The sequence below is a fragment of the Gorilla gorilla genome, chromosome 7 (genome assembly GCF_029281585.2).
Source record: "Gorilla gorilla gorilla isolate KB3781 chromosome 7, NHGRI_mGorGor1-v2.1_pri, whole genome shotgun sequence".
Classification (NCBI taxonomy): domain Eukaryota; kingdom Metazoa; phylum Chordata; class Mammalia; order Primates; family Hominidae; genus Gorilla; species Gorilla gorilla.
In genome coordinates this window covers 36,569,383-36,581,382 of record NC_073231.2, presented here as the reverse complement: position 1 = coordinate 36,581,382, position 12,000 = coordinate 36,569,383, and positions in this window count along the sequence as shown.

The following is a 12,000-nucleotide window of genomic DNA, read 5'->3' as shown; positions in this document are numbered from 1 at the left end:
AGTCAGCTTGTAGTGAATGTTGGCTGGCCTGGGACTCCTCCTTTAAGGCAGTGAGCTCCCTTGTGGCCCAAGGTAAGTTAACAAATTCTGTTCAAAAGCCAAGGCCTGGAATTGGGTACCCCAAGAGCCCACTTAGTGCTCTACTCCTTGTGGTTGAGCTTATATCTGAAGCAAGCAAGTCTCAGAGTCTCACCCAAGACCCATGGCACACCACCTGTGTTGACTGCTGGTTATTCAGCGCCCAAGGGCTCTTTCATAAGCAAGTGATGTGCTCTTTTAGGACCGTGTCCTTCCAGGCAAAGTGGTAGATTCCCTTCTGGCCTAGAGTGTGTGTAGAAATATGATCTGGGAGCAAAGTACTGGAAAGTGGTACTTATGGCTCTGATTGACCCCCCTATCCTACTGGGGTTGATCTAGTATCCAAGACGTAATAAAAGTCCTGTTTACTCTTTTTGCTCCTGTCTTCAAGTGGAAAGAAGGAGTCTCTTTTGGAGTCTAGAGCTGTGTAGCCTGGGGTTGGAGGGGGGCATGTCACAAGCACTCTGTTAGCCATCCATGTCCACTGGCTCTGAGCCCAGTTTAGTACTAGGATTTATCTGGGATTTGTAGCCCTTGTGGCCTAGACTGCATTTCAAGTTTATTTGGAGCCTCAGCACACTTTATCCTATAGCAGAAAGGCTTGCTGGAACACAAGTTTCAAACACTGGAATGGGTGATTCCCCTCTGGCTGGGGGTGGTTTAAATATTCCCCCCTGGACATCAGTTGAATTCAGTTCAGTTCAGTGTTGTCTTCTGATGTGATGGGGCAACACTAAGTTCAATGCAATGTCACAATTGCTGTGCACTCCCTTCCCAAGTGTAGATTCTCTCTGCATGCCACATGGCTGTTGCCAGGAAATGGGGGAGGGTGATTTTGCGGATTGAAGACTGTCTTTCCTCCTCTCTTCAATGCCTTTTTCAGCAATGTGAAGTTAAAAACCAGGTACTGTGAGGGCTTATCTGATTTTTGGTTCTTATAAAGGTGCTTTGTTTGTGTAGATAGTTGTTAAATTGGTGTCTTTGCCAGGGGAGAGTTGGTGGAGCCTCCTGTTCAGCCATGTTGCTCTGTCCCACCTCCTACAATTTTATTTGTTTGTTTGTTTATTTATATATTTTGAGACAGAGTTTCACTCTGTCACCCACTGGAGTATACTCATGCCACTGGAGTATAGTGGCATGATCTTGGCTCACTGCAACCTCTGCCCCCCGGGTTCAAGCAATTATGCTGCTTCAGCCTCCAGAGTAGCTGGGATTACAGGCACCTGCCACCCTGCCTGGCCAATTTTTGTGTTTTTAGTGGAGATAGGGTTTCACCATTTTGGCCGGGCTGGTCTCAAACTCCTGACCTCAAGTGATCTGCCCGCCTTGGCCTCCCAAAGTACTGGGATTACAGGCATCAGCCACCACATGTGACCACCTACAATTTACTTTTGAATTGTCTTATCATTACTGTATATTCTGGATATAACTGATTTTATTATAACTATGCTTACAGTTTGATAACTACTGTGTTAATGGAATCTTTTGAAAAACAAATGTCATTAATGTGAACTTTAGCATCTCAATATTTATGTTATAGTTAATGTTTAGAGGGTCCTGAATGATAATCATTTGCCTATACCAATATCACAAAGATATTGCTCTCTCCCATTTTTTTTGAGGCTACAAATTTTGAATCTTTACTCATAGGTTTATAATCTATATAAAATTAATATATGTGGGTGTTTTCATGTAAATGAAATGTCTTATTTTTATTATGTTCTTATTTTCTATATACAACCCCATTAAAAAAATTCTTTTCTCTTTAAATTGCATTGAAACACTTGTTGAAAATGAATTGAATATATATGTATTAGTCTATTTTAGGACTTTCTCCTGTGGTCAGTTCATTTTTTAAAAACTGCAGCACATTGTCTTAATTACCGTATCTATATAATAACTGTTGAAATCTGGTTACACAGGTCTTCAAAGTAAATTTTTTAAATTGCTTTGGATATTTTAAATCCTCCAGACTTTACATAAATTTTGCAGTAACCTCATAAATTGCTTTTAAAAATTATCATTTATGATTACAATGGGGTTAGTGTGAATCTAGAAATAATTTGAAAAGTGACATCAAAATTGAGTATTACAATCCATGAACATAGTATTTCTCTCTATTTATTTGGGTATTTTTTTATCCATATTTTGCAGTTTTCTATATAGAGATTTTACACATACGTCATTAAATTACTCCAGTATTTTATAACATTTGAATCTATTTTGAAAGCATGACTTTTCAGTACAAATTAGGATATGGAAATGGCATATAGTCTTCATAATCAAGCAGATCCTGATTTCAAAACCTAATTCTTCCACTTACTAGTTTTATGAACTTGAGTAAGCCTCTTAAATAGACTATTTTCTTGGCCATAAAATTATGAAGAAATTTGTAATTGTAATAATCACTAATTTTGTTTATTACTTCATGTTGACCTTGCTCTTCTTTTGATTTGTATATCCCACTCTATGAGTAATGCTAAGAGGCAGAATCCAAAAGACTAAATGTTTATTTTCCCCAACTTCCTTGATTGTGAAGAAATGGACACATGATCAAGGCTAAGTCTGCTACTTGCAATTACCCAGGGTTTTAATTCTGAACTATTTTCAAAGAAGTGCAGCAGTAAAGGGGGATAGAGAATTAATTTTGGCCACAGGGACACCAGCAGAAAAAAATGAAGTTTACAGACACAAATTAGCAACAAAGCCAGCAATCAGCTCAACATTTCCTGCTGACAGTAAAGTAGCTGGAGCTGTGGAATCCTGTTGTTCTTTCCAAACACTCTTTGCGTTGGAAATGTGGCTGTGGTTTGGCTGTCCATCCTTCTTTGCTCACGCTATTTTGTGAGCGTTATTGTGCAAACTTTCCATTGATTCTAAGAGATAGACATCTATGAAGTATTCTCAATCCTTGCAAAATGTTCTTTTTCTGTTTAATTTATCCATGTGCAACTTGTGTTGCTTTCTACTAAGAACTCTAGCTAGTACTCTGCTTCACAGCATTTGTGTAAGAATTAAATTAAGTAAGTAAAGAAAATGACACAGTGCCTAATACTGCAATTCATTCTGAAATTTTCTTTAAACTTCTCATTCTATATCTATTTTAGATCATGGAAAATATGAAGCATCAGAGTGATTAATATCTTTAATGAATAATCAAATCCCTCCAAATTCATGGTAATGTTTTATATAATAATGCATGGATGTTCCTGGACCAAACTGAGGGTTGGGCTGCCATTTCTTGTGGCTCAATGACGAAATACAGATGAACTGGGGAGGAAGAGAGTTTTTATTTCTGCAACCAGTTACAGGAAGAAGGCCTGAAAATTAATACCAGACCAACTCAAGATTACAAAGTTTTTCAGAGCTTATGTACCTTCTAAGCTATATGTCTATGTGTAAATTTGCCTTTATCTAAAGACATAAGTAATTAACTTCTTTTAATCTATAACTAAGGTCTGAGTTTTAAAGACCTTCCTCTGGAGCCTCAGAAATTTGTCCAGGTGCTGGGGTGATTACCCTTATCTTGTCTCCTGCTAAATCACAGACGTTTGGGGAGTTCCTTCAGACTCCCAACATACTTGTTTGTGGAGGCCTGGGAGTTTCTTCATATCCCCAGTAAAACTTGTTTATTCATTCTTTAAGATTCAGGAAAGGCCTAGGCAAAACTCTTGGTGGGCTTTTGTTACATTCCCGCCTTTGTATAAGGGTACTGGCTTTTAATATTTAACTTAACCACTCAGTCAGTACAGAAACAATTGTTATGGAGGCCTGTGTTAGTGAGACCTGGCCTGCCACATGGATACAACAGAGGATTTCTAAATTAATTAAATTGCCTGGACTCTCATAAAATCAAAATACCTTAAACTTAAAAAACTGTAAACATACATTAATACCTAGAAAAAGAAGGGAGACTTAATCCTTAAGTTTTGAGTATTCACTCAAAGGCATTTTAGCCTGAAAGTTCTCGGGGAATAAACAGAAGAGATGCAATAAATACAACATTGAAACAGATTCTGTGCAGTATTTATGCAGTATTTGTACAAATTCTAAGCATTGAAATAATAGTTTCTCTCTAGAATTGTGTCCCATTTTCTACCAATAAAATTTTATCATATTTTTTGCTTTTACTTCAGCTGGGTGTTTGTTTGAAAGCTTAATGGATTTTTCTCTAAAAGATCCCTAATTTTTATTCAGTGGCATTCTGAAGTATTTTTCTAGAAACAGGTACTTTGTTCAATTAATTTTTGCTCTAGAACTTACTTTTCTAATCTTGTCTTACATGAACTTATATTATTTATCCACTCTGTTTCCTGTATGCTTTAAAAGCTTATAAAACACATGGCTATATCTTACAAACTTCATTTGGTAAAGGTATTGAACAAAGATTTTTATATTACTAACTAGATCTGAGGAGAATATTTGTTACCCATTCTTTTTTTATCCATTGCACCATGATTGGTTATATTACATCCTTTTTCTTTTTTTTAGACTAGGTGTCTTCTACATAGCACAAAATACAAATACAAATATTAAGTTTATTCTACATAGCACAAAATAGTTTTCCTCCAGACTTGAGAGTCACTTGAATAGAAATGTGAAGCCCTAGATTATTAAGGAGTATTAACAAGTACAGATATATTTACTGGATTGGCCACAGGAATAGAAGTTAGAAGACCTGGTTTAAATCCCAAATGCAACATTTGTGTTGTTGTTGTTATATGGTTTCAGAGAAATTAAACACCAATCTCAGCTTCTTTCAACTATAAAATGGGGATACTTTAGATAATATGTATGTACCCTACCTACTTCCAAGTAACACCTTGAGCATCAGATGGTGTGATATATGTGAGAGCAATTTGCTAAACTAAATAGCATTTCAAATTGCTTCTCTCTAAGAAAGCACTCATCACAATGTCTGGTAATTATCTGTTAACTTGTCTGTCACCCCTTCTAAATTGCTTCCTCCTTGAAGAAAAGATGAATGAATGAAAATGTAAATTACAAGTTACAGAGCCAATAAGAATGTCATAGTACTTGAAATCTAAAAGATTTTCACCACTTGCTGTGCTTTCACAATCTTTTTTCTTCTCTAAATTTAGAAAGAAATTGTATAAACTATGCTTCTACAGCCTTTTGCTTTTTTTCTTGTTTTCTTAACTTTAAAATGAGACACAGTTGAAAGAGAGAGCATGGGGTTATAAAAATGTTGCTGTAATAGACAATAGCCTATATATAAGAGAACTACTATTGTAAATAATTAATAACAGAAAGAAAAGATTTAAACTGCTTTTTAAATTAAAGCTGTGGTTTTTATATCAAGTATCTTTTATCAATATGAACTAATTTCCCCCTGTAGAGTTATACAGGACACACATATTAATACAACAATCTTCATTGTTACAATTAAAGCATTAGGGCCAAAAAGAGAATTGTGTAATTTATCATGGCAGAGAAAGAGTCATTTCTGCATTTGTGATTATAAATTTGATGTCCGTTTTTATGCTTTGAAAATGTGCTGAAATCATTTATTCCTTAGCATATATAGAAAGCATGTGTCTTTGTTTTTATTTGAGGATGTCAATGGACAAGTCATTGCCTAATTTATTTTCAGTTTCAGTGTTATTTTTTCTAGAATCTGGTAGAAAAACTCTTTTTCATTTTAATAAACAAACTTGGTAAAATATAATTACTCTAATTCTTCCCTTTCGCTTTGGGGAAAAAACCCTCAAAAGAGTTTCTGTCACCGAAAATATCTGTGCTTTTTAGTTACATGATGTTTCATTGAAAAGTTATAACTTTGGCTGGGAATTAACAGGTGTAAATAAACAAGGAAATATAATAATTATATGGAGATATAGCAAGTAAACCATCTTTCTGACTTTTCATTTATCATTCATTGGATATATTTCATACATTGGTCAAGTTAATTATTACTATAGAAATGTATTTGATATAGATTATAAATCACAGTATTATGGTCATTAAAATATTTGAAAAAAATCCCATTATGATAAATTCTTTTATTTATATAATGTATTTCGAAAGCAGAGCCCTTCAATCTTCACATATATTGAATTCTGTTTCTTTTGTATGGACAACAGATTGGTAATCCAAACTATCAGTTTGTTTAAAATTTCCCTCAATTTTGAATGCAAATTAGTCAGAATACAGTAATAGCATTGTAGAAAAAAATGAGTTCTTGTCATATGGCCAGGAAAACTTAGGCACATAGACACATTGTAGGGTAAGTATGGAAGGGTATATTGGGTGAAAAAAAAAATAACTCTCCGCAAAGTGAGAGAGAGTCCTGCTAGCAGGTTTTCCACCTCACAGATTGAATTCCAGGTTACCACACAGAAACAGGAGGGGCCAGGCTTCTCATCCCTGCAAATGGCATGAATTTCCTGAGGCTCTACTCCATCCTCCCAGTGTGTAGGCAGCTAGAAGATTCTCCAGGGACCCCTTTTTACTTGACTACCTCAACAGGGAGTATAACATGTTATATTCTTGAAGTTTAAGTAACAGGATTGGATATTTAGTACTGGCTCCACCTCTTTGTGTGTTCTTAGAAAAATTAACCTGTTGTCTCCATTTTCTTACAGAGGAACAAGTTTGACAATGCTACTTAACTTATTGGGGGGTTGTTTTTGTTGCTTGTTTGCTTTAATATTCAATGGGATGTTGCTCTATGTAAATCTCCTAGGAGAGTGCCTGGCCCAGGGTAGGTAATCAAGGAATACAAACTGCAATCTAATTACCACTGCTCATATAATTAATCATCACACACAAGTAGATTGACCACCACAACATCCACCCTTGATCTTTTTCTCCTGCTATTTGACCACAGACATGTAAGTAAAGAGAGAAGTGTCAACCAAAAATAAAATTCTAAGGACCCCAACCAGCTAAGGGCTCTCTTAAAATTGAACTTGAAAGACTAGTTCAGGCCATGACAGGAAGTGGGGGTCAGACATGCCTCATTATCCCTTTCCTGCATTAACATCAACATGGACTTTGAGTCATAAGAAACATTTTACAACCTATTCTCTCTGAGGGCTACTATCTGAAGACTTCCTCTGCATGATTAAACTTTGGTCTCCACAACATCTTACTGCAACCTACACATTCCTTTCTATTGACCCCCAGTTTTTAGATAAACTAAACCAATTGTCAAATCAGAAAATGCTTAAATCTACCTGTGAGCTGGAAGTCCCCACTTCAAGTTGTCTCACCTTTTTGGACCAAACCAATGTATTCCTTAAATGTATTTTACTGAAGTCTTATGTCTCCCTAATGTATATAGCCAAACTGCACCCCCAATCACCTTGGGCACATGTTCTCAGGACCTCCTGAGGGCTGTGTCATGGGCCATGGTCACTCATATTTGGCTCAAAATAAATCTCTTCAAATATTTTACAGAATTTGACACTTTTTGTTGACAGAAGTCAATGGGTAAGGCACAAAATATAGAATTCATACATGGGCGGGGATGACAATATTAATAAACTTTCCTTTCATGTATGTCACTTATTAGAAATATCAAATGGTATCCTATAAAAAAGCAACAATCATCTCTGTGAATTGTAATTTATATAGTTCTAAAGGATTGGGGACTTTTATAATTTGACAGTAATAATAGTCAATATTTACACAATAATATTGAACTCATGCCTTGGGTCATTACAGAGTTAAAAGAGCAAAACCTCAGGTTGTTTCGATTAGGAGCCGACTCTGGTGGAATGACTCAGAAAGTAATATAATTTAATGTTCTTGCACATGGGAGAAGAATTACCAGTTAGAATTCAGCCTGTAAGTTTTTCTCTAAGCTTAGACAACCAATATATTTATACAACTCCTCTTACTCTCCTGAAAGCAGCAGTAGAGACAATTTGCAAATCAAAAGTGGTCAGAAGTAGGTTCAACATCCCTTTCTTGGAGCATAATTGACTTCCTCAAGTAGCACTGAGGTACCTTTATGTTTAGCAACAATGTAGGAATTGCAGTACTTATATAGAAATTATCATGTTAAAGGCTCTGTACTCAGAATCTGGACAGTCACAAAAGTCATTATTTTTCCAAAGAAGCACTCAGCCCTCTTACATGCTACTTGGATAGTATATAGACAAAGATCTCTAAAAGAAAATAATGTGTTTCAAGAAGTAAGTAGTAAGAATATAACCCAGGGAAAGGTTTTATTGAACTATCATTTACATAAAGTAAATTTTACATATCTTAAATGTACTGCTTAATGAATTTTTACATTTGTGTATATCAGTTAGACGACTACCCAGTTCAAGACATAAAATATTTTTTCACCCCAGAAGCTTTATTGCTCCCTTTTCCAATTGATAGCTTTCAAAGTAGTCACCATTCTAATTTTTTTTCATCAGAGGTTAATTTCTGTCATCGAACTATATAAATTTGTACAAATATCTTATTAAATAGGAATTTTAATTTATTACATATTTTAACGTTAGATTTATTGTTTACTTTTGTCATTGTATTTGCTATTATTAATCGTTTGGACTTAGTTACTTTCTGCTAGTGAAACCACCTTTGCAAAATTATGACAGAGTGAAAGAGATCTAACCTAAGCGACTCATCTTGCTTCTAACCTTTAAGCTGTCCTCATTCCTTCCTGGGCATAGGCTGAACTAACTTTGGGAATAACTTAGTTTATAGTTTAAAACTAAGACAATAACAGCCCTTTCCCAAAGCAAACCTCTTGCCTGGACTAGACTGCCTTTATAGTACTAACAAATTAACCACAAGATTATCAATTATTGTTTAGGAGTCATGCAGCTGGAGGCTACAAGATTCTGACTCTCCCAAAACGGCTCCTAAGATAAGTGCTTGAGATATTTTGCAGACCCTGCACTTGAAGGATCAGCTGGCACCACTCAGATCGATAAACTGGCTCATCTGATCTTGTGGCCCCCACCCAGGAATTGACGCAGCACAAGAGGACAGCTTCAACTTCCCATGGTTTTATCTTTGACCCAACCAGTCAGCAGCACTTTTGACTCACTGGCCTTACCCTACCCACCAAATTATCCTTAAAAATTCTGATTCCTGAATACTCAGTGAGACTGATTTGAGTAATAACACAACCCCAGTCTCCCATACGGCTGGCTCTGCATGAATTACTCTTTCTCTATTGCAATTCCCCTGTCTTCATAAATAGATTCTGTCTAGGCAGTGGGCAAGGTGAACCCATTGAGCAGTTACACTAGCCAATAATGTCTGCTAGAATTTTAAATTAAATGCATAATATTCATTATTAACCTATTGAGAGGTGAAGCTGGCTGGGCTTCTGGGTCGGGTGGGGACTTGGATAACTTTTCTGTCTAGCTAAAGGATTGTAAATGCACCAGTCAGCGCTCTGTGTCTAGCTAAAGGTTTCTAAATGCACCAGTCAGTGCTCTGTGTCTAGCTAATTGGGTAGGGGACTTGGAGAACTTTTCTGTCTAGCTAAAGGATTGTAAACGCACCAATCAGCACTCTGTCAAAATGGACCAATCAGTGCTCTGTAAAATGGACCAATCAGCTCTCTGTAAAATGGACCAATCAGCAGGATGTGGGTGGGGCCAGATAAGGGACTAAAAGCAGGCCACCTGAGCCAGTAGTGGAAAGCCACTAGGGTCTCCTTCCATGCTGTGGAAACTTTGTTCTTTCGCTCAGCAATAGATCCTGCTGCTGCTGCTCACTCTTTGGGCCTGTGCCGCCTTTTCCCTGTAACACTCACTGTGAAGGTCTGCAGCTTCACTCCTGAGGCCAGCAAGACCACGAACTTTCCAGAAGGAGTGAACAATTCCAGACGTGCCACCTTTAAAAGCTGTAACACTCACCACGAAGGTTTGCAGCTTCACTCCTGAAGTCAGCGAGACCACGAACCCACCAGAAGGAAGAAACTCCAGACGCATCTGAACATCTGAAGGAACAAATTCTGGATAGACCATCTTTAAGAACTGTAACACTCACTGCGAGGGTCCGTGGCTGCATTCTTGAAGTCAGCGAGACCAGAACCCCCCAATTCGGGACACACTATCTATATCTGTGATCGAGGTAACAACTACAGGGAGGAATATTATTGACAAAAAGAGTCAAACTGTAAAATAGTTACAGAAATGTATTCTGAGCCAAATGTGAGTGACCATGGCCGATAACCCAGCCCCAGGGGATCCTGAGAACATGTGCCAAAGGTGGTCAGGCTATAGCTTGGTTTTACGCTTTTTTGGAAGACATAAGATATCAATCAATACATGTAAGATGTATAATAGTTTGGGCTGGAAAGACAGGATGACTCAAAGAGGGTGCTTCCAGGTCATAAATGGACTCAAAGTTTTTCTGATTGGCCATTGGTTGAACGAATTTATCTTGAGACCTGGAATCAATGGAATAGAGTAGCTGGGTTAAGATAAGGGGTTGTGGAGACCAAGGTTCTTATTATGCAGATAAAGCTTCCAGGTAGCAGACTTCAGAGAGAATAGACTATAAATGTTTCTTATCATAGTTAAAAATGTACCCAACTCTTAGTTAATTCTCTCCTGAATTAGGGAAAAGAGCTGGAAAGGGAAGGGGATTCTCTACAGAATGTAGATTTTCGCATACAAGAAATAGCTTTGCATGTCATAGAAACATTTTGGGATAAAATATTTCGATTTTTTTCAGGGCCTGCTACTTTTCATGTTGATATCTTAATGCTACAAAGAGTTGGTTTTGTCAGTCTTAAGGTCTCTGTTTTAATGTCAATGCTGGTCAGTAGCGCCTGAAATTCAAAGGGAGGAACATATAATGAGGCATGTCCAAATACCCATTCCTATCATTGCCTGAACTAGTGTTTCAGGTTTACTTTATAATGCCCTGGGCCAAGAGGAGGGTTCCATTCAGTTGACTGGGATGTTTGGAATTTTAGTTTTGGTTTATGATACGCTGTGTCCCTGAGAGTAGACTAGATAAGCTGTGGTCATCACATAATAACATTACATAATAATGTTCTATTCTTGAATACACTCTATGTATGTGCCATGTTACTTTTCAGCTCCTGGAGTTCTTTTATATAATTGTTTTATTTGACAAAATACAACACTGTAAAGTAAGAGGGCATGAACAATTTTCTATACTTTATTCAGGGTTATAGGTGGTGTGTTTCAGAGAAGTGAAATGAGAGATCTGGCAATCAAAAGACATCTCTCTCTGCTATACTACCTTGCTTCTTTCTTACTTGTAATGATTATGATCATGCTATCTAAGAGTGATGTATTATAAAAATTGTACACAAAGTGCGTGTGGTTTAGCTCCAGATGGCACCATTGCATGTTTATAGTTTTTTCTCTTTTTTTCCCCATTAAAGGCATTTTTATGGATGAGCAGAGCAAAGGTATATGCTGTAATTCCTAGAAGAAAATAAGATAATCATAGTTACCAAACCTGAGAGAAGGTTCTTGGATCTTGCACAAGAAAGAATTTGGGACGAGTCCACAAAGTAAAGTGAAAGCAAGTTTATTAGAAAAGTAAAAGAAAGGCCAGCGCGGTGGCTCACACCTGTAATCCCAGCACTTTGGGAGGCCGAGGCAGGTGGATCATGAGGTCAGGAGATCAAGGCCACCCTGGCTAACACGATGAAACCCTGTCTCTACTAAAAATATAAAAACAATTAGCCAGGAGTGGTGGTGGATGCCTGTAGTACCAGCTACTTGGGAGGCTGAGGTGGAGAATGGCGTGAACCCAGGAGGCGGAGCAGCGAGCCAATATCGTGCCACTGCACTCCAGCCTGGGTGACAGAGTGAGACCCCGTCTCAAAAAAAAAAAAAAAAAAAAAAGGAAAAAGAAAAGTAAAAGAAAAAAAAAAAAAGGCTACTCCATAGCAGAGGAGCCCAGAGGGCTGCTGGTTGGCTATTTTTATGGTTATTTCTTGAC